The sequence below is a fragment of the Mustela putorius genome, unplaced genomic scaffold, assembly GCF_011764305.1.
Source record: "Mustela putorius furo isolate JIRA1106 unplaced genomic scaffold, ASM1176430v1.1 tig00003853_pilon_pilon_pilon, whole genome shotgun sequence".
Classification (NCBI taxonomy): Eukaryota; Metazoa; Chordata; class Mammalia; order Carnivora; family Mustelidae; genus Mustela; species Mustela putorius.
Window position 1 is genome coordinate 16646252 of NW_025422005.1, and position 23670 is coordinate 16669921.

At 40.2% G+C, this 23670-nt stretch overlaps 1 protein-coding gene across 5 annotated transcripts in view; it reads right to left on the reverse strand.

Annotated features, from left to right (window-relative positions):
* LUZP1 (leucine zipper protein 1) overlaps nt 1-23670 on the reverse strand; it is a 102648-nt gene that overhangs the window by 69355 nt on the left and 9623 nt on the right. The window contains exon 2 of one of the 5 annotated variants that reach the window (XM_004741219.3): nt 5932-6142. The exons of the other annotated variants lie outside the window; for them this stretch is intronic. The gene's annotated coding sequence lies outside the window, so the exon portion shown is untranslated. The remainder of the gene's footprint in view (nt 1-5931; nt 6143-23670) is intronic. 5 annotated transcript variants of the gene reach the window in all.

Genomic DNA, 23670 nt, shown 5'->3' on the forward strand with positions numbered 1-23670 from the left:
AACTTTTTACTGCTTCATCAAGAACATTTTTTTAAAAGATTTTATTTATTTATTTATTTGACAGAGAAAGAGAGAGAGAGAGCGCACACGTGCGCACAAGCAGGGGGAGCGGCAGGCAGAGGGAGAGGGAGAAGCAGGCTCCTGACTGAGCAGGAAGCCTGATGGATGGCTCCATCCCAGGACCCTGGGATCATGACCTGAGCTTAAGGAAGAAGCTTAATTGACTGAGCCACCCAGGCACCCCAAGCACATTCTTAAATGAAACTGATATTTGTTATTTTACTCCAAGTGTGTCACAAGCATAATTATTATTAATACAATTTGATACCACTGCCTTGATTTGTGCTAAGGCACCAACAGTTTTATCCACCATTCATTGCTTTTGCATCAATACAAATATCACCACAGTGAAAAAGGCAAATGATGTCTTAGTATTATTATGGAAACAGTTCTGACCTTGCAGATCCCCTTAAGCGGTCTTGGGGACCCCCAGGGATCTGTAAATTACAATTTGAGAACCAATGATATAGGTGAAAGTTCATAATACTATCCACTCTATTACAATAAGTTTAGAAATTTTCAAAAAAAATATTGAAGAGAAAAAAATTTTATGGTTTCTTTTATATATATAAAGATTTTATTTATTTATTTGACAGGCAGAGATCACAAGTAAGCAGAGAGGCAGGCAGAGAGAGAGGGGTAAAACAGGCCCCCTGATGAGCAGAGATCCTGAAGTGGGGCTTGATCCCAGCACCCTGGGATCACGACCTGAGCTGAAAGCAGAGGCTTTAACCCACTGAGCCACCCAGGCACTCTGAAACCATAAAACTTTAAAAGAGTAAGAGAAAACTCCTTCAACAATACTAATGAATAGGAGGCACAGCAATGTTCTTTTGAAAATCAAAGAAAAGTAGTGGAAATTAACTGCTCAATAAAGACCCAGTACAAAAATTCACCCTCCTTGGGGTTTATTTCAAGAAGAATCCACATGGGGCGCCTGGGTGGCTCAGTGGGTTAAAGCCTCTGCCTTCAGCTCAGGTCATGATCCCAGGGTCTTAGGATGGAGCCCTGCATCAGGCTCTCCACTCAGTGGGAAGCTTGCTTCTCTTCCTCTTTATCTCTGCCTACTTGTAATCTCTGTCAATTAAATAAAGTCTTTAAAAAAAAAAAAAGAAAGAAAAGAAGAAGCATCCACATAACAAGGAACTACCAACAACAAAACAAATACAGATCTACAGTCCCTTGTTTAGGGCTAAATATATTTTGGAATTCAGGATTCTTTGGATTTTGGAAAGATAACCTAATAGGGACCAGGGCAATATGCTATAGGCAAACACATCAGTATTTCCACAGCTTAAATATATGAATAATCCTCGGGCGCCTGGCTGGCTCAGTCAGTAGAGCACGCCACTCTTGATCTCGGGGTTGTAAGGTTGAGATCCCACACTAGGGGTAGAGTTTATTAAAAAAAAAAAAAAAAAACAATGTGTGTGTGTGTTTGTGTGTATTCATATATATATGAATACTCATACTAAGTGAGATAAAGAGCCTCACTTTAGGGGCGCCTGGGTATGGCTCGGTCATTAAGTGTCTGCCTTCAGTTCAGGTCATGAACCAGGGTCCTGAGACCAAGTCCCACATCGGGCTCCTCGCTCAGCGGGGAAGCATGCTCCTCCCTCTTCACTTACCCTGCTTATGTTCCCTTTCTCATTATGTCTCTGTCAAATAAATAAAATCTTTAAAAAAAAAAAAGCCTCACTTTAGTTCAGGTCAGATTTTGCTATCAACTGAATCATGTTTTTCATTTAAGTGCTTTCTGAGTTTTGATACTGCACATAACTAACTTCAGGCTCCTTGGGAATATGCTATGCTCCCACTCAAATAATTCCATCAGCCGACGCTAGTACCTATTTGTGGGGCAAGGTTAGGTAGAGACGAGATTTTTCAAGAGAACTATATTTATTTGTGATCCAATAAAGTTGCATATTCCACTGAAGAACTGGAAAACCCACATTAACAGGAACAGGTGGTTAGGACCAGGCACAATTCCAAAATAAATCATTTCCATTAGGGGCACCTGGGTGGTTCAGTTGGTTAAGCAACTGCCTTTCAGCTCAGGTCATGTCCAGGATCGAGTACCGCATCAGGCTCCCAGCTTATCTGCCTCTCCCTCTGACCCTTCCCCCGTCTCATGCTCTCTCGCTCTCTCTCAAATAAATAAATAAATAAATAATCTTAAAAATCGATCAATCAATCATTTTCATCAAAAGTCAGTGACCAGAGAGACCATGGGCAGGGACACTATAATACCAACAGTGTTGGACTGGGATTGTTATAATAAAATCACAGGCAGCCAACGGGGGACCTTAGAGCAACATATAATTCTCTAAGGCTGAAAATAGGTCCTTGAACAAAAAAAAAATTTAAAAAACTATCCATCAACTTATACCTAAAATACGTAAAAAATATGTCAATCCCACTTAATGCCAAAAATTAATTAAAGATGAGAATTTGGAGGCAAATTATTATAACCCTTAGCTGAAACACTGGCAAATTCCTGATACTACTTTTTTTTTTTTTAAGATTTTATTTATTTATTTGACAGAGAGAAATTACAAGTACACTGAGAGGCAGGCAGAGAGAGAGAGAAGGAAGCAGGCTCCATGCTGAGCAGAGAGCCCGATGCGGGACTCAATCCCAGGACCCTGAGATCATGACCTGAGCCGAAGGCAGCGGCTTAACCCACTGAGCCACCCAGGCGCCCCACCTGATACTACTCTTAAACAGACTGTTATTTAGTAATCCATGGCAAAGTGGTATACTAGAAATACCAAACTGAGAGTCCAGAAGATCTCCGTTCTCATCTCAATTTTGCCACCAACTAGTTATACAGCCTGAACCAGGTTTGTAGCAGACACGCAGCAAATGTGATATTAAATCAACGGCCCTAACTATTTTATGCCTCTAATTCATCACTTGTAATAAACAATACTGGATTAAAAGAATTTTAAGGGTCTCTTTTAGCTATAAATTCTTTAATAAAAATCCAGGTTTATTTATATGACTGGAGCTGGTCAGAATTTACTATATGCTTTAAAGAAAGACAGGGTTTTTTTTTTTAAAACCTCTAAAATCAGAGATTTTATTTATTTATTTATTTATTTATTTATTTATTTGCCAGAGAGAGATCACAAGTAGGCAGAGAGGCAGGCGAAGAGATGAGGGGAAGCAGGCTCCCTGTGAGCTGAGAGCCTAATGCAGGGTTCAATCCCAGGACACTGGGATCATGACCTGAGTCAAAGGCAGAGGCCGAACCCACTGAGCCACCCAGGTGCCCCGAAAGACAGGGTTCTTGACTGAAGAGAAGAAAATAAATTTTCTAGCAAAAGTAACAGCATGCATGAGAGTTCTGTATTAAGAACAAATGAGACAGTATAATCTGACCTATAACACGTGTCCCCAAGGACCTTATCAACTCAAACAACTTTAGTGATGACTGTAACACTACCTAGTAGTGAGAATTACATTATATGCCCAATGTCAAAATATCTGGCTATAGCAACGCTAGGACTAAAACCCAAATTTTCCTAATTCCCAGTCAAATGCTATCTTTCTTATACCCAAGGCCTCTATAATGCAGAACTCCAGTGCTACCCATAGTACAGCAATTCCTTCACTCAACATATGCTTTTTTAGGACCTCTAGCTCTCCTATATCATGTAGACATAGGAGGTAGGCAATGAATTTTAGGCAAATAGATCCAAAAATTTAGGGGTGCCTGAGTGGCTCAGCCAGTTAAGCATCACCTTTGGCTCAAGGTCATGATCCAAGGGTCCTGGGATCCAGCCTGGAATCAGGCTCTCTGCTCAGCGGGGAGCCTGCTACTCCCTCTCATTCTGCCTACTACTCAGCCTACTTGTGCTCACTCTCTCTCTCTCTCTGTCAAATAAATAAATAATCTTTAAAAAAAAAAAAAAAAAAAGAGGGGCATCTGGGTGGCTCAGTGGGTTAAGTGTCTGCCTTCGGCCTGGGCCCTGGATCAAGCCCCTCACTGGGCTTCCTGCTCAGCCAGGAGCTTAGTTCTCTCTTCCACCCCTCTCCCCTACTCATGCTTGCTTGCTCTCTCTCTCTCTCTCTCTCTCTGTGTCTCTCTGAAATAAATAAATAAAATCTTTAAAAAAAAAGAATTTATTTAAAAAAAAAGATAAAAAAAACTCAGAGAAATTATCTGCAAATCACTTATCTGATGAGACTAGTATCCAAAATATACAGAAACTCTTATAATTCAACAATAAAAAGACAATTTTTAAAATGGCAAAGGATTTGCATAGGCATTTCTCCAAAGAAATATATACCAATGGCCTTATAATAAGCACATGAAAAGCACATGAAATCTTTTTTTTTTTAAGATTTTATTTATTTATTTGACATAGAGATCACAAGTAGGCAGAGAGGCAGGCAGAGAGGAGGAAGTAGGCTCCCCGCCGAGCAGAGAGCCTGATGTGGCCCTTGATTCCAGGACCCTGAGATCGTGACCCAAGCCGAAGGCAGAGGCTTAACCCACTGAGCCACCCAGGCACCCCGAAATCTCTTTTTTTTACAAAAAAATTCAAAAAATTTATTTTTTAGAACACAAGCAGGAAAAAAACAATTTATCCATAAGTAAATTTTATCCATAAATAAATGATTTTATTTATCCATAAATAAATTTCATACATAAAATAAATATTTATTTATTTTGGTGAGAGACTGTGTACAAGCTGGGGCAGAGGAGGGGCAAAGGGAGAGGGAGAGAATCTCAAGCAGACTCCTCCCGAGCACAGAGCCCCATACAGGGCTTGATCTCAAAACCCTGAGATCGTGACCTGAGCTGAAATCAAGAGTCAGTCGCTTAATGAACTAAACCACCCACGCACCCCTGTTGGTTTTATTTTAAAAAACACAGAGACACCAAAGTGAACTTCTCACTCATGCCCTTTTGTGTTGGAAAAAGAAAATACCAACACAAGATTAATGCATCGAAGTCTCAATTCATTACTTACTGAACCAGACATGTGCTATAAAATGGGAATACAGAGAAAATACTCTGTTCTTATGATATTCATAGTTCATTATAAGCAGACAAAAGTAAGCAAATAATTGTAACAACGTGGTAAAGGCAGCAAGTGTTTCACAAGATGTACAACAACAAAAATACAGAAGGAATGTATTGATAGTGAGAGTTAGGAAAGGTTTCTCAGAAGAGTCCCAAATGAGACTTTACGAAGGAATAGAATCTCTCCAGGCAGATCAGGAGAGCAAAACCACTACGAATCAGTCCATGCTAAGCATCACAATGGCATTTTAGTAGTAGGACAAATCATTTCTCTAAACTGATCTACAAGAGCTTCACAGTAAAATTCAAGCTAATCTTTGAGAATGAGCAGAACATGATTATGTGTAAAAAAAAAAAAAAAAGGGGACTGAATCACAGGCAAAATACAATTGGAAATGCACATATTTAGCTCAGCACAGCAAGAGTAACACCGACTACTGAAATTCATGGGTTGCTAGTGTTGGTACAATTTAGGTACTATTTTCATTTGTCTCTTCCAAAGAAATATTGCCTCCAGCATTTCAGTTGCTCCGGTTCTTTTCTGCACACGTAGCATCTGTGTGCCGGGTAGCTAGCGAACTCACTCCATTCTCATTTCATCTTTACAACAAACCTGAGCTAAGTACTAATATCCCAATTTTAACAAGGAATTCAATCAACTGCAGGAAGGTTAGTAACATTTCACAGTACTGTTTCTTGCCTTCTGTTCAGTGTCGTCAATTTATTCTCTCAATTAATCCTAAAAACAATCCTAAGAACTAGTTATTACCAGTCTTCTAGTCTACAGATAAGAAAACTGAGATTCAGGAAAGTTAAACAAATTTGCCCAGACTCACAGTGGGAATAAAAGGCAGAACTGGGAAATCAGTCCAAGTCTCTATGATGTCTTCTCCTGGATATATCATTTTATCTATCCTTAATCATTATTCAGTCTAATTCAACTTGTTTCAGTTTTTATATTCTGCATCCCAGTGACTAGCAGTAGTAGTCTCTTGCATGGCAGCTCCGATATACATTTGCTGAAGACGTTGTTCCTGTGTGTCAGAGCTAAGGGAAAGGAACAGTCGTTAGCTGGAGTAATCCTGGCAAAAAGAAACCCAACACAAGGTCCCTTCTCAAAAACTCTTTTTCATTTTTTTCCAAAGAGTAGGGGAGAGCCTCCAATGCTACAGCAGACTAGCCCGAGGGAGAGATGCAAAGAAATCTTTTCATCAAAGAGATGGAAAGGCAAGTCTTCCCAGGATCTGGTTACAGCAATGCAGAGACCATGCAGTTCACACTGCAGCAAAATCCCGGGCTGACAGCTGAGCTACAGCAGGCCACATGAAGCTGTTTTAAAAACAACAACAACAACAACAACAACAAAAACCCAGAAGCACTTAAATCCTTAACATGCCTCTAAACAACCACAGGAAACGGACACAGGACTAAAGAGTGGGATTCAGTTAAAGCAGTTTAAGAGTTAAATCCATAGAACGACTCACATGACAGCACAGCTCGTACGGGCAGCTCACGCCTCCCACTCGGTTTACCTTTTTTCCACATAGAAAAGGTAAGCTGTTTTCTCAGTTCCCAGAGAATCGGATACCCTTCAAATGTTTCTCAGCCTGCTAGATGGCTACACCAGGACATAGGAATGACGCAGCAACAACCCCCTCTAACAGCAGGAAGGGAATCAGGGACTAGAAAAAGAAATGAGTAGCTGAGAATGATCTTCCTTCCCGGTCCAAACACCACAGGCTTGTCCTACTTATACAAGCAAGAGAAGTGACTATGCCATGACACTCATCCCAAACCTTTTTTTCCTCTTTCAGACCAGGGTTAACTAAGCTTTTGCATTTAATTCCATTTAATTTTGCTCTTGGGTCCTTCAGACAAGTTGCTTCATGGATTTCTCATTTGTAAAATGGGACTAAATAGGCAAAATTCTAGACTCTACCTCTCACACAGGAATGTTATTTGAAGGAAATGGTATTGAAAGTACTTGCAAAAGTTAAAAACATAACAATAGCCAACATTTATTGTATGTTTACTTCGCATCATTCCAAGCCCTCTGCATCAACTCCCTTACTTCTCACAACACTAGGAGGCAGATACTATTAACCCCATTTTTCAGATGAGTAAACTGAGGCACAAAGAGGTAGAGTTTCCTGAGTTTACACAAAAATCACATGGTAGAAGCTGGAATTCAAACCCAGGTCGCATTAGTCAGTAAATGTGAGTGGTATTACTAAACTAAAAAAATTGTAATGTATAATGAAAATTATGTTAGGACAGGATGGCATATAGCTTAAAGAAGCAAACACAATAACTTAGCCAAACATCAATATCCAAATTCTACTTTGTTCTCACCACCATTTACCTTCATCTGTACACACTCTGAACTCCGCATGTAACAGATATTTGTATTTGGCACAGAGGATCTGGAGTCAAACAGACCTAGTCACATATGTGACAGCATGTCGCTAGCAGTATGGGCAAGTTACTCAACTGTGTTTCAGTGTCCTCACGATAAAACAGGGATAACAGCTACCACGTAGAATTATTTAAAGAAGAACTAAATGCATTATAAAATCACCTGAGGATAGCAGCTGGCATTATAGGAAGTGCTAACCGAATGTCATTAGCTACTATTGTTAATATCATTTCACTCTGCCATTTTACCTATTTTTCATTTAAATAAACGCTTTAAAAAATGTGCTTCAAAGCCGCCACATCATTTTGAAATAGGCAATCTGTACTGGCTTTCACATTTCAGTATCTCCATAGTTCAATAATATTTTCTAGTACATTTATAATCCAGGGAACACGCTAGTGATGTAGCTTCTACCATTTTGAAGACATAGCTGCAGTATTTCTTACATGTCAAATGACATACCACAAACTCTTCTCTTAACAAAAATTGCCAGACTTCTCTCAATACGAATTATCACATTTCTGACTAATCTGTAAACTGACTTTGAGACTCACTGTGAATGGCTTTTTATCAAAACACCTCAAATTAAAATAGTAGTATCTTTTCCGAAGTTACTTACTTCACCTCATTTGACAAATCTGAAGCCCAAAGCATAAAGTGACTCGCTCAAATCTATGTAGCTAAAGATGACAAAAACTGAACCAGAACCTCCAAACTCACTTAGTCCAGAACTCTTTATCATCTCTCTGGGCTGAGTAATTCCATTTCCTGTACAGGAAGGTGATAAACATCTGAGAACAGAGAATGACTCAAATCTCTAAGGCCAAAAAAATGTTTGGGATACAAGGCCTCCATGACCATTTAACAGAGCAAAACAGCAACAAAAAGTGGCATTACTCAATACTGTTTCCTTCTCAGAAAATCATGTCATCTCAAACCTTCGCTCTCCTATATCTGTGTTATCCTACCCCACATTTGCTAACACCACTTCCTCCGAGCTATCTCTGCAACTTTCTGAAACTGTCATGGCAAAGTCAAGTCAAAATCCTAATAACAGGGGCGCCTGGGTGGCTCAGTGGGTTAAGCCTCTGCCTTCGGCTCGGGTCATGATCCCAGGGTCCTGGGATCGAGCCCCGCATAGGGCTCTCTGCTCAGCAGGGAGCCTGCTTCCCTCTCTCTCTCTCTGTGCCTGCCTCTCTGCCTACTTGTGATCTCTGTCTAATAAATAAAAAATCTTAAAAAAAAAAAAATCCTAATAACAAACTTCAGGGGACTGTCCCCGTCCTGTGTTATTATAGCAAATACTCCTGAAAATAAGTGGGGCTTAGAAATTCTACTATTCTGAGATTCTCAGTGTAATTTTTTTTTGCTGTGACAGAATCTGATGTGGGTTTTTTTTTCCCCAGAAATAACCTTCCATAAAAATACTTAAATAAGAGAGAAGACATCAAAGTTTTCTTGTGAAGGCCACTTACCCGATATTCATTAAACTTTCCCATATTTTCTGGAGTATTTCAAATCTCACATGAGTTTACCAAAGAACTTAATTCATAACACTCTTTCCAAAAGTCTGCTCTAAAAAAGAAATGTCTGCCTTTGTGTACTACAGTGTTTAAGCAGAGTCAAGAGCAGAAGTGGGCAATCCATTTTACAAACAAGCCGCAGCAGGATTAGGGAGAGAGGAAGAGAAAGAACAGGAAGACTAGCAAGTCAAATCAATTATTTACTTAAAAGTCCACAGGGTACAGAGCACTATGAGATGCACAGTGCCAACCTGCTCCACCCCTTCTCTGCTAGTCAGTACAGGCCCCGAGATGAACACCAGAGTCCAACCACCAGCCAAGTTACAGGTAAAATGGCCTTACCAGGCTCAACGGGGCAAACACGCATATTTTTAACTCCAAGTCAAAGAACGAAGGTTCAAGGAAGATGATCAATACCTTAAATATTGACAAGAGATTATGGAAGACAAAGGCTAGGAAAATGACTGAATATACGGATACTGGGACTTTTGAAAGGGCATTTACAGTAAAGTGTTGGAGACAGAAACCAGACAGGAAGGGTGTTAAAGAACAAGGAATACGAAAGAAAAGGCTGCACAGAGAATGCTCTGGTTTTAGATGTTTGAGAGTAAAAGGAAAAAAATATGGCAATAAATCTAGGAGCCAGAAGGGCAGGGAGATTTTACTTACTTAGGATAGAGAAGACCTCAGTGTATTCCTAAACTGAAAGGAAGGACTAATAAAGAGTGCAAGGAAAGCAATCGACAGATGGAAGACAGACAGCAATCAGTAAGAGTGAGGCTGCAGACAAAGTGCATACTAGGGAACGGAGTGGTAAAGAAAAGCGATCCTTGTGGATCCTGAAAGTCACCAAACACAATGAGAACAGAGGACAGCAAATGGTAGAGACTTTGAAAGATCAGAAGCCATGCAAAAACGGCAAAAAATGATCTAGAAGCAACAGTGAAGGGCCAGAAGTATATTAATTGCTCCCCAGCTCAAGGAATGAAAAAATATTCAATCAGCAAAAATACGAATAGTAGCATTCATTAGAGGAAAAAAAAAAACTTGTTTTCACTTGTGTGTTAGGAGATGGAGGAAATGTTGGGAGAGAAGGTTAAAAACCTAGGACTTTAATCACATTTGTGCACATGTTCTACTAGACCAAATACAAGCAGCTGGTAAAGAAACAGCAGGAATGTGGTGGAGAGGGGTGGGGCTGAGCTTTAGAATACGGAGAAGAGAGAACATTGAAGAAATAAATTATCAACAGCGCACATGAATAAAAGCTAAAAACTTTTATGGCTGTGGATAATGGGGAGAATTAAGAAAGGCAGATACCCACCCCGCCCAAAAAAGTGCTAGTTATCAATGACCACTAGTCTCCAGCACTAACTATGCTTCCAAGCCGACTGGCCTTCAAATCCCACTTTCCCAGAAGCTGGACCCTGAAACTTCCTTAGATGTCATTTGCCAGACTAGCTCTTTGCAGAATTATATCAGCAGGCTGTTTGTTTTCTGAATTGGACATTTATTTTTATGAAGGATTTGTTGAAAGCTTTGTTCGAAAGGATATGAGAGACATTATCCAAGATAAGTGACTGTCCTTGACTAGAACTAGGGCTAGATCATATTTGGTCTTCGTTTTTTGTTTGTTTTTTTAAGACAGATTTATTTATTTATTTGACACAGAGAGAGACACAGCAAGAAAGGGAACACAAGCACGGGGAGTAGGAGAGGGAGAAACAGGTTTCCCACCGAGCAGGTTTCCCACGGGGCTGAATCCCAGAACCTCAGGATCATGACCTGAGCTGAAGGCAGACACTTAATGATTGAACCCCACATTTGGCCTTCGAAGCCCTCCTCCCACTACTCTTGCACACACAGGATGGAAAAGGCTAGATAACACCAGTTAATATGTGGTTAGCACATCACTGATTTGAATTACCACCTAATCAATTATTTCTTTCCCTCTCCTTATTCCTATTCTTATGACCTCTAATCCAAGAACAGAGTAGAAGAAAGAACATGGACTTTATGTCACATTAACAGAGAATCCTAATTCTACTGCTCCCTGAGGAACATTTCTTAAACCCCTATGAGCTTCAGTTTCCTCATCTGTAAAGGAGGAGTAACAATACCTATTTCATGAGGCAGTTTGAAACCCTGAAGAGTTAGCAGACATCAGGTGTAAAATGCTAACGAAATGATAGATAATATATTCTACTATAACATCCTGCAATGACAAAAACTGAAAGACGATTTTAACTATATCATGATAAATTAAACCACCCAAGGCGAACCAGTGTATTGCCACACTGTCTGGTCAATGTATGCAGGACAAATTCCCCTAAATGAAAACATTCTAAAGCCACCAATGCATCCCCAAAATTCCTCCATACTTGACAGCTCATTGAACTAACAACATTATTATTTATTAGGATACAATTTCTGTAACTAATAACTTATGCAAAATATTTAATGGTTTGAAATGTATCATATACATTATATATATATATATAAAACCCCCAAATGAATGTTTCCAAAATAAAAGAAACCTTTTAACTCCCATTTCAATCCCAAGTCAATTTTAGAGACTCTCAACATATCTCAAATAAATGGTGTCACGGGGTTCCTGGGTGGCTCATTCGGTTAAGCACTGGATTCTTGGTTTTGGCTCAGATCATAATCTCGGGATCATGAGAAGGAGCCCATGTCTGGCTCAAGGCGCAGCAGGGAGTTTGCTTGAGATTCTCACCCTCTCCCTCTGCCCCTCCCCTGCTCACGCCCTCTAAAATAAATAAAATCTTTAATAAACAAATGGCGTCATAAAAGCATGTGGATATAGAGTAATATTTAGCAGAGAATGAGGCAGAAAGGATGCCCCAGTGTCCCCTTCTCCAACTTCAGTTAACTAGCTATCACAAATGCCCCCCAGTTCCACCAAACTCATAATCTTACATTTACCTTTCTTTATCCACATCATTAACTCCTATCTCTTCCTTCTTCAAAACTTTTAATATACTCCTTTTTTTTTAAGTTCCTAAATTCAGGTCCTGATAGTACACATCTGAATTTCTACAAAAATCCTTAACTGGCCTCCTTTCCAATTAACACCTCCTTGATCAATCAGTCTACAATTCTGTACTGATCAGTGCCTTACCTTTATAAACCTTCAGTGGTTCCTAAATGGTAGCAAGATCAAGTCCAAATCCCCAGTACAGTCTTCAAGACTGTTCATAATTCAAGCTTTACCTCACTCATCTCATCTCCTCCTTGTCCATAATCTAAACTCTATTACTGGAGCAGACAAGTATCCTTTTGCTTTTTTCACAGTTCCACAGAAAGTGGTTTATTGTCTTTAGAACAAAATACGATGCTTTCACAACGCTCATTAGTGAAAAAGTGTTAGAACTTTTAGAACAAAAAGGCTGAAAACTTTTCAAAGCATTATTTTGTCAGCTGATGAAGTAGTCACTCAGCACAGAAAGCTTCCCACCTGCAAGCTTGTGGAGCCAGAGGAGTCCGATTAGATCCAGCTGAGGGCTTAGAAGCGGGGCTTGCACTCGCACCCACTGTACAGAGTGTCAAGTCTGACCTTCTGGCCCTGAGGCCCTCGATGCTCCCCATTCACTGCCCACTGGCAGCTCCTTACCACCCCTCGCCTCACAATATGAGACACAGCTCTCGAAGGATGGACGGAGTGGCCTGGCTGACACCCAAGCCGATCCAGGCAGGGAAAAATGGTGACCCTCCTCTAGTGGCCTCAGATGCCCCTTCCACAACAGAAGTCCCCACTTTTGGACACCCTCCCCTCCCCTAGTGATCTCGCCTGGGGCCAAAGTAGCTGTTTAATAGGAGAGGAGGAGGTGAGAGGCCGCATTCCCTCCCAGGCATCTCTCTGGTGGATGGAGACCTATATAGGTGTATTTACTTGTTAGGTGTTACAGGCAGGGCCGGCACGGCCCCAAGCTACTTTGTGGGCAACACTGGCCAGCAGAGAGACTGGCACTATCCAAGGAGAGCCAGAGGCCCCATGCCCAATGCCATTACTTCAGATTCTAGTCTGGCTGTGGGGTCGGCATGCCTGGTAGAGACCAAGTAGGGGGCTACCAGCAACTACAGATGTCTGTGGCAGGGAAACAAAGTTGCCAGCTCGTGGCAGCCCAACAATGATCCTTAGGGGTAGAACAGACAAATATTCTTAGGTCTGATCAATAACCCACGTTTCTCCCAATCTCAGTATCTTTGTTGTTTTGTTGCTCTGGCCTGGAAAACCATTCCCTCCTTTCTGTCTTTCCACTTCGTATCACCCATCCTCGTCAAACTCTAGTCTAACTGCCTCCATGGAGACCTCACAGACCTCTTCTGCCCAGACTAATCTCAGTAAATTCTTCCCTGTAGCTTAACAGACCTCCTAGAGCAGTTACCACTCATTGTACCATAGATTTGGTAGCATTTTCACCAAAGAATACTAAATTTTCCATAAGGCTAAATTATTCAATATAAAGACTTTCATCTGAGAGAATGCCCTTTCCCTTCTGTTTTAAAATGTTCCATCTTGGGGCACATGGGTGGCTCAGTTAGTTGAGTGACTGCCTTCAGCTCAGGTCATGATCCTGGAGTCCCAGGATGGAGTACCACACAGGGCTCCCTGCTCAACAGGGAGTCTGCTTCTCCCGCTGACCTTTCTCCACTCATCCTCTCTGTCTCATTCTTTCGCCTCTCTCTCTCAAATAAATAAAATCTTTAAAAAAATAAAATAAAATAAAAAATAAATAAAATGTTCTATCTTTTCTGATACAATTGTATCAGATGAAAAGGTGGTTTTTCCTTTGTGTGCCCTTACTTGGAAAACAAAAAGTTCTTCTGAAATATGAATGGCTTATCAAATGAAAACTCCAGAATCACCAGCCAGTATCATCACCCCTTCTGGCATTAACATATAATCCAATATTGTCATGGAACCGTTGCAAAAAACAGGTACTGTTTCCCCAGTTAGAATGTTAAATTCCTTAGAACAAGGGCTATATATGGCACTTCTTTTGTCTTCCTGTTTTGTCCACATTAATTAGCCCTGGGTTAAATACATAACGGGTACTATAAATTAAATAGAATTGACTAAATTACTGGCCTTTTTTTTTTAAGATTTTGTTTATTTATTTGACAGACAGAGATTAGAAGTAGGCAGAGAGGCAGGCAGAGAGAGGGGGGAAGCAGGCTCCCTGCTGAGCGGAGAGTCCGATGCAGGGCTCGATCCCACGACCCTGGGATCACGACCCTGGGATCACGACCCTGGGATCACGACCTGAGCCAAAGGCAGAGGCTTTAACCCACTGAGCTACCCAGGCGCCCCAATTACTGGCCTTTAAATCTGATGTGAAACTGACCAAATACGTAAATGAAGCCAGTGTTCCTTGTCTCCTCTCTACCTCTCTTCCCTAGATTCTCTGCACTCCTCTCAACTTACCCACTTAACAGTCATCTACTTCTCCTATTTCTGCCCTAATCCACTCCTCTTGCCTTTTATGATCGGAAATTTTATCCCTCCACCTTACCTTATTATTTTCCTCCCTCCTCCATTAACCACCTCACTACTAAGCCATCTCTTTTTTCATCATACTGCTTTACGATCCTGATAGTCTCTTTCAAGTCATGATGGAATTCAGTTTTAAAATGAGTCTAACATAATCATCAGTCTTCAAGTTCCCTGCAAAAAAAATTTCAGCATATGCTAGAAAGTATCTAATTTTATCAAATTATATTAAGAATATCTCACATCGTACTCCAGTACAGCTGTGGCAGAAAGTATAAAAACTGGTATTCCTGAGGGCCCGAGCAGCTCAGTTGGTTGAGGGCCCCACTCCTGGTTTTTGGTTTTGGGGGTTTTTTAAAAAAAGATTTTATTAATTTATTTGACACAGAGAGAGAGATCACAAGTAGGCAGAGAGGGAGGCAGAGAGGGGGGGGGGAAGCAGGCTGCCTGCTGAGCAGAGAGCCCGTTATGGGGTTCAATCCCAGGACCCTGAGATCATGACCTGAGCCAGAGGCAGAGGCTTAACCCACTGAGCCACCCAGGTGCCCCCCACTCTTGGTTTTGGCTCAGGTCAAGGTCTCAGGGGTCCTGGGACAGAGCCCCACCTCAGGTTCTGAACATTCCACGAGGAGTCTGCTTTAAGATTCCTGCTCTCTCCCCTATCCCCCTCCCCTTCTCTGTCTCTCTCTCCCAAATAAACCTTTAAAATACAACAACTGGTATTCCCAATACAAACCTACCGGCAACTACTACTTTGTTACACAAACAGCCTAAACTACCTCCACAGTATCTTACCTATTCAGTTAGCTTTTGTATACTCTGGAACAGTCTTCCCTTTTTTTTTTTTTTTTTAAAGATTTATTTATTTATGTATTTATTTGACAGGCAGAGATCACAAGTAGGCAGAGAGGCAGGCAGAGAGAGAGAGAGAGGAGGAAGCAGACTCTCTGCTGAGCAGAGAGCCCGATGCAGATCTCGATCCCAGGTCCCTGGGATCATGACCTGAGCCGAAGGCAGAGGCTTTAACCCACTGAGCCACCCAGGTACGCCCAGTCTTCCATTTTAAAGATATTTAATACTTCTTTAGGTTAATCAAGATCTAAAAATGATATTCTTCCTCTCCTAGGAAACATAAGCCAATGCTGACCTCATTTACTTAGGGAAGAATGATCTGAAATGCACATAGTTCATAAAAGCTTATGCTCATTGTAACGTTCAGTTGCAAGCTCAGGCGTCTAATTCCACCTTGGCATTCATCAGCTGTGTTTACTTTAGGCATCCTGATCTCCTTTCTTAAGGAATTTTTATCTATTAAATGGGGATAATAATAGTATCTACCCCAAGGAACTGTTGAGAGGAAGATTAAATAAAGATATAAAATGCACTTGAATACAGCAGCTGGCATATAGTTAATAATGTTAGGTTTTATTATTTATTGTTCATCCTCAATGACACAGAATCCATAGAAAATTTTCAACTCTAATTCTGCTTTTTCACTGATACTGGATACAAATCACCACATGACCTAAATAAGATAAACACCCCCAGGTGATCAGAAGGACATACATTTGTGATAAAGCTGTTCCAGGGTTTTAAAGAGCCAAAAATTAACTACATTTATCTTGCTCAGCATTTAACTTAGTTAACTTGAAACTGGATAAAACCACGTATTTCTTTACTTTTAGAAACAGGATATGGGGGCGCCTGGGTGGCTCAGTGAGTTAAAGCCTCTGCTTTCGGCTCAGCTCATGGTCCCAGGATCCCGCTTCCCTTTCTCTCTCTGCCTGCTTGTGATCTCTCTGTCAAATAAATAAAATCTAAAAAAAAAAAAAAAAAGGATATGCTGTCAGACCCAGATGGATGGTACCAATTTTCTATCTGAACTCTTCTGCCTCCACAGAAAGGCCACACACATAATGCCTGGGTAAACGGGTCAGCAAAATATATTTCATCTTTTAATTATAATGAGTTCAAATCTGTTCCTATATATATATTTGCCTCTCAGCAGACTAAAAATATTCTTTCCCTTTTAAAAAAAACTGTCTTTTAGACAGAAAAAAGAGACTATTAAAATTTACAAATAAGATACTGTTATTAATACAAGATAATGTTCTCATTAGACTTTCAACTCAATCAAGAGTAAAAGTTAAACAAGTTATATTCAAGCAATGATTTTTATTTACAGGTTCAAAATAAGTGCTGTTAACTCAAGTCATGTTGGGAACCAAGAATCTCTTCCAGGAATGCCACCAAGGCTCAAAACCTTTTTGAAATTCTATTTGCAGATTCTCAAAGATGAACCTCACACACAAAATTCCTAGTCTCCACCTCTTAGAATTACATCTCATTTATGACCAAAAACCATACAGATTACTCACTTCATTTACCAGACTTGCTTATCTTCAAAAGTTAAATATAACTCCCCTGAAATGAAGACTTATCAGGATTAAGAATGTGCAATATGCTCTAAAAGCAAATTCAAAAGAAGTATAGCACAGCTTAGAAATCTCATTAAAATAAATATATATTTATTTCCCATTTTGGAAACATCATTTGTTTCTATTTTTATTTTTTTAAGATTTTATTTATTTGACAGAGAGAGAGATCACAAGTTGGCAGAAAGGCAGGCAGAGGGAGAGGGAGAAGCGGGCTCTCCACTGAGCAGGGAGCCCAATGTGGGGCTTGATCCCAGGACCCTGGGACCATGACCTGAGCTGAAGGCAGCTGCTTAACCAGATGCACCACCAGGCGCCCCTGGTATTTGTTTTTTTAAAAAAGCAGTCATATTACCCTATAGATACCCCTCAGAGATGACCATAAAACCAGAGTTAATGAAAATGGAAGTCTGAAATATCATACCAGATCTACACAAAAGCAACAAAATGATATTGTGGGTAACAACTGAAATTGTTTAATTGAAACAATTGAACTATGCTGCTTCCGTAACACTGGCTCCCAGAGTGCCTCTGAAGGAACAGTGTTTAATATGGTTATTTATATCCATCCTTCTTGAAAATTTACATTTGGTTCATGCTGGTTTGGGTAAACTAGAATTCTCCAAAAGAAGGAACTTCCAAGTTATCTTTTGGAAAAACAAACAAACAAACAAAACCCAAACTTGTCTTTTGTTCTTTTTTTCATTGTTTAAAGGGATGGATTTGGGGGCGCCTGGATGGCTCAGTGGGTTAAGCCTCTGCCTTCGGCTCAGGTCATGATCTCAGGGTCCTGGAATTGAGCCCTGCATGAGGCTCTATGCTGGGCAGGGAGCCTGCTTCCCCCTCTCTCTCTCTGCCTGCCTCTTTGCCTACTTGTGATCACTCTGTCAAACAAATACATCTTTTTTTAAAAAGAGAGAGCTGGATTTGGAGTAAGAGGGGAAATTATCCCAGCTTAGTTCACCTAAACCTGACACATCCTGCTCCAAGTACCTGGACTGTAATCTACTTAGCACACACTTCAAAATTCGGTTAATATTTTTCTCCTAAAGAAAAAAAAAATCTGGCATAGAGGTAATTTATGCCAATATTTCAACAACTGTTAATCAAAATTTTCTAAAAATCCCAAATTTGACCCTTGACAGCTTTGTGACACTGAGTAAGATACACAGCTTCTCTGTGTCCCAGTTCCTAATCTGTGAAATGGAGCTAAAATAATAAACAATATATCTATTTCATGGGTGTGGTGAGGATTAAATGAGATTATGTGCCTGACACACGGCAGGTACTCAATAAATATTTGTTAAATGAACGAGTAAATGAAAGAATGCACATAAAATGCTTAAGATAGTACCTAACAAATATAACTAATGTCGTAAAATCACTTGAGATCTTTACCTAGAAAAAGCAAAAGTAAATGGCTAACAATATTAATATCACAAGCTCAAAATTCTATAGCCAGACTTAATATTTTTCAGAGATTTTCAAGTAGGCAAATAATTTTCAAGTATTACCATGGTTTGAAATAGTCTCATGTATTATCTTACAAACAGTAGTCTCAATTTCCAGTTGCAGGGTCTCTCTTTAAGTGATCAAGAGCTGGCTAGAACATCCAGAAATTATCTCTCACTTGTACCAATTCCAACCACATAGCCAACACTTGGGGCTAAGGATGAGCCATTCAAGAAAAACAGATTAGTAAATGAAATTAAACTAGTCACTGAGAAAGCCCCTAGCTTCATTAGAAATTAGCAAAGTTAAAATTAAGCTTTAAAAAATCCTTGGGCCACCTGGGTGGCTCAGTTGGTTCAGCCTCTGTCTTTTCGCTCCGTCATGATCCAGGGGTCCTGGAATTGAGCAACACCGGGCTCTCTGCTCAGCGGGCAGCCTGCTTCTCCCTCTCCCTGTCGCTCTGCCTACTTGAGCTCTCTCAAATAAATAAATAAATAAAGTAATAAATACATACATACATACGTACATATTCTTGAGTTTTTCTAGTCTGCCTAATATATAAAGATGTTATCTGACTTTAGACTAAATCATATTAATTTTACAACTAATAAGAACAGACCATTTTTTCTTCTAGTCTTTGGGTAAACAAATATGTAAAACTGAAATAATGGCCAATAGTTGCTATGTACCAGGTATTATGAACTAAATGCTTCTGCACATTAAATTATTTAATCCTCACAACCACTCCTCCCATCGGAAAGACAGAAAAATTGAGGCTTTCTGAGACTACGGAAGAGAAGGCACAAGCAGGAAGATCAGCAGGCAGTTTAAACTGTATAGTTTTAAATGACCTTATAAGGTAAAGTGCTACTTAACCAAAATGGTCAAAGAATGATAATAAGGCACAAGTAGATAACCAAACGCCAAAGAATCAGAATATAATAAATCACACTTAGTAAAAGTTTACTTGAATAAAACTAAATGACTCAGGAACTCCAAGATCTCCTGATGCCTAGAAGCCAATGTTATGAACACTCCAATGTTATGAACAATTGTGAATATGAAAAGTGCAGGAGACCGGGCTGAGTACATACTAACTCTGTAACCCATTCTGAAAGTCACTTTTTACAAGATCTTATTTATTTATTTGTCAGAGAGAGAGAGAGAAAGAGAGAGTGTGAGCGCACAAGCAGGGGGAGCAGTGGGCAGAAAGAGCACTCTCTGCTGAGCAAGGAGCCTGATGTGGGACTAGATCTCATGACCAGAGCCAAAGGCAGATGCTTAGAGTCACTTTTTATAACGAATTCCCCATAGTTTATCATTTGTCTCCTCACATTTCAAAAGAAAAGTTCAGTTATTACAGTCCAGTGGTAGTATGAAGTATGGGTATATATAAATGCATTCTACTTATACTTTTTTATTTTGACCTAGTTGGGGTAAAAAGTGAAGAGGCTGGTTTCATAAGATATTTCTAAGTTGTTAATGGAAAAAAAATAACAGTGAGAGATTAGGAACGATTGTGAACAAAATTATTCCAACAACTTCTCTCAGGAACTTCCTTAAGTACCTCTGCTCCAATGTTTCCACAAAAACAACTACTAAATCACCCCACAATCTTCTGATATAATTCCATCAGAAAAGTCAAAATGGGGTACCCTGGCTGGCTCAGTCAGTAGAGTGTGCAACTCTTGATCCCCACGTCATGAGTTTGAGCCCCATGTTGAGTGCAGAGGTTACTTAAAATTTTAATTAAAAAAAAAGTCAGAATTATCATTGCTTTAAAATACATATTAGGCTCCTCTTTTTTTTTTAAATTAGGCTCCTCTTAAAAAGGCTTTACATGTTTCACCCCATTTTGCCACATGTATATTAAGTTAAATCATCCCAGTTACAAGGAATTTAAATTTGCATTTAAATCGCCTTAAAGTATGCACAATATTAGTACCTACGTCCCTCTGCCTTTAATAAAAGAGGAGGAATTACTACTGAGAGCTCACTGACAAGTCAGAAAAGGTACTGTTAATTGTCTTGGAGTCTTCACACTTGACATCAAAATAAAATGTTATTCAACAAAATAGTTCAAGTGAGGTATTACCCTGTCTCTCCTTTCAGTTAATAACTCCAATCTGAGAGCATCAGACAAGCACTGATTAAGCATCTAAGAAAAAACTGTGCATAATTAGTTCTTTGCTGGTGACAGATTCCAAAGGAGTATCTGCTTTGTGATACCAGGACTCGACTTCTGTACTTTTACACTCTGATAACGGCCAACCAACCTGAAGCAGTTGGAGCTCCCAGTTAGAGAAAACACTAAGAATTCTAATAAAGAGTCCATGGTTGTATTGTTGTTTTAAGATTTTATTTATTTGACAGAAAGCACAAACAGGGGAAGCAGGCAGAGGAAGAGGGAGAAGCAAAAAAGAGTCCATGTTAATAAGCCTAAGAAATTAAAATTGCTACCTATACGTAAGCATCATTATGATCAATCATCAAAAATTCTGCTGAGGGCCTACCATGTGCAAAGCCCAGTTAAAAGAAATGGGGGGGGGTGGGCACCGGGGTGGCTCAGTGGGTTAAAGCCTCTGCCTTCGGCTCCGGTCATGATCCCAAGGTCCTGGGATCGAGCTCCACATCGGGCTGTCTGCTCAGCTGGAAGCCTGCTTCCTCTTCTCTCTCTCTGCCTGCCTCTCAGCCTACTTGTGATATCTATCTGTCAAATAAATAAATAAAATCTTAAAAAAAAAAAAAGAAAGAAAGAAATGAGAGGAGTTACCAGCTAAAACAACTTAGCTTCTGATCAAATTAGGTAAAGATACAAACTAGTGAAACTGACCAAGAATATAAGGGGTAGGGGTGCCTGGGTGGCTCATGATCTCAGGGTCCTGGGATCGAGCCCCACATCGGGCTCTCTGCTCCGCGGGGAGCCTGCTTCCTCCCCTCTCTCTCTGCCTGCCTCTCTGTCTGCTTGTGATCTCTGTCTGTCAAATAAATAAATAAAATATTTAAAATATATATATATATATATATATATAAGGGGTACTGGCATTACAAGCTACAGGATTTGGAGGACAGGAGCCTTGGATCCAACTAGGTAGATAAGATACATGCTAGTATGACTTACCGAGAACATGAGAGGTATCAGCAACCAATGTCAAAATTTGAGAGAAGAAAGATTTACTATGGCAAAGTCAGCACAGACTTCCTAGAAGGGAATTGAGCTGAGCCTTGAAGGATGGAAAAGTTTAAATAGTTAAACGGCATAAGAGAAGAAAAGGACAAAAGATAATGGAAACAAAGATGCTGAATTGGGAAAGTGGTCATTAAATATTTATTAAATACCGACTACACGTCAGTCACTGTGTCAGGTACTAGGGATACACTGATGAACAAAACAGAGGAGTTCCCTGCTCTTGTGAAGTCTAGTGGGGAAGGCAGATAATAATCATGAAGCAGATATATCATTATAAACTGTAATAGGTGCTATGAAGGAGTAACAGGGAATAACGGAACAGGACTAGGCAAGATAAAATGATGAGGGAGGGTATCTCTGATACACATGCTGAGGCTTGAAGGATGCAGCCAGGCAAAGAACAGGGGAAAGGGTGTTCCAGAAAGAGAGAGCCACAGCTTATACGTATAAAGGCCCTGTGGTAGGAAAAAGCTTGTTAAGGGTAAGCAAGAAGCTGCTGTGACTGAAGCATAATGGCCAACAAGATCGCTATAAGGTGAAGCTGAAAAGGTAGGCGGGACCAGGTTATATAAGACATCATAAGCCTAGATAAAGAGTTTGAATTTCGATTTTATTCCAAGCCCTAAAGAAAACCCTTAAAAGTTTTTGCATACTCACAAGCATACTGTTGAATAAAAGGAATCAGACCCAAAAGAATATCTACTATGTGATTCCATTTTTAACAAAAGTACAAAACAGGCAGAATTAATATATGCTGTTAGAAGTGATGAGGGAGATGGATGGGAGACAGGAACTGGAAAGGAGCTCAGTGGGGGCCTCTGGGTACACGTAATACTGTTTCTTGATCTAGGTGCTGGTTCCATAGATTCAATTTGTAAAAAAAAAAAAAAAAAGAAAGAAAGAAAGAAAGAAAAAATCAAATTGTACTCTCTCTCTCTCTCTATATATATATATATGCACACACATGTGTTCTCTCTCTCAAATAAATAAATAAAATCTTTTTGTTGTTGTTGTTTAAAGATTTTATTTGTCAGAGAGAGAGACAGCACAAGCAGGAGGAGCAGCAGGCAAAGGGAGAAGCAGGCTCCCGCTGAGCAAGCAGCCTGATGTAGGACTCCATCCCAGGACCCTGGGATCATGACCTGAGCCAACGGCAGACGCTTAATGGACTGAGGCACCCGGGCATCCCAATAAAATCTTTATTTAAAAAAAAAAATGGGAGGGGTGCCTAGGTGGCTTCGTGGCTTGGGCCTCTGCCCTCAGCTCAGGTGGTGATCTCAGGATGCTGGGGTCAAGCCTCAAGTCTAGCTCCCTGCTCTGCAAAGAGTGCTTCTCCCTCTCCCTCTCCCTCTGACCCTCTTCCTGGCTTGTGCTCTCTGTTTCTCAAATAAATGAATAAAATCTTCAAAACAAAACAAAACAAAACAAACCCACAGCGATGCCTAAAAGATCTGCAATGCTTGCTATGCTTTGCCTTATATTTCAATATGGTATTTCCAAGTTCTTCCCTTGCTCCCTCAACCCTAATACACAGAGTATAACGAAACGGATCCCAAACTTGAGTACCAATCACTCTGAGCTCAAATCATTGGTCTCTTCCCCTCACTAGCTCCGCCAGTAACTGCTCTGAGCTCAGCTTCCTCATGTTTAAAGAGGATAATAACTACCGCACAGAGTTATTATTTTTTCCTACCATCACCCAAAATACTGAGTTGGTAGACTGGTATTTTAATTTAATTATTATTTCCTAATGTTATACGGAGGGCCTATGGCTGATGAGTTTCCATTCTCAAGACTGACAGGTAGGAGAGAAGGGTTGTAAAGTAGTCAACATGTAGAAACAGAATGGATAAAGAGAAACAAGTAATGAGAGATAAAAATGGGGCCGCTTCTAGGGGCACTTAGATGGCTCAGTAGGTTAAGCATTGGACTCCTGATTTCAGCTCAGGCCATGACCTCAGGGTCAAGCCCCTGGACCAGTACCGAATCTGCCCGAGGCTTTTCCTCCCTCTCCCCCTCCCACCTCCACTCACACTCACTCATG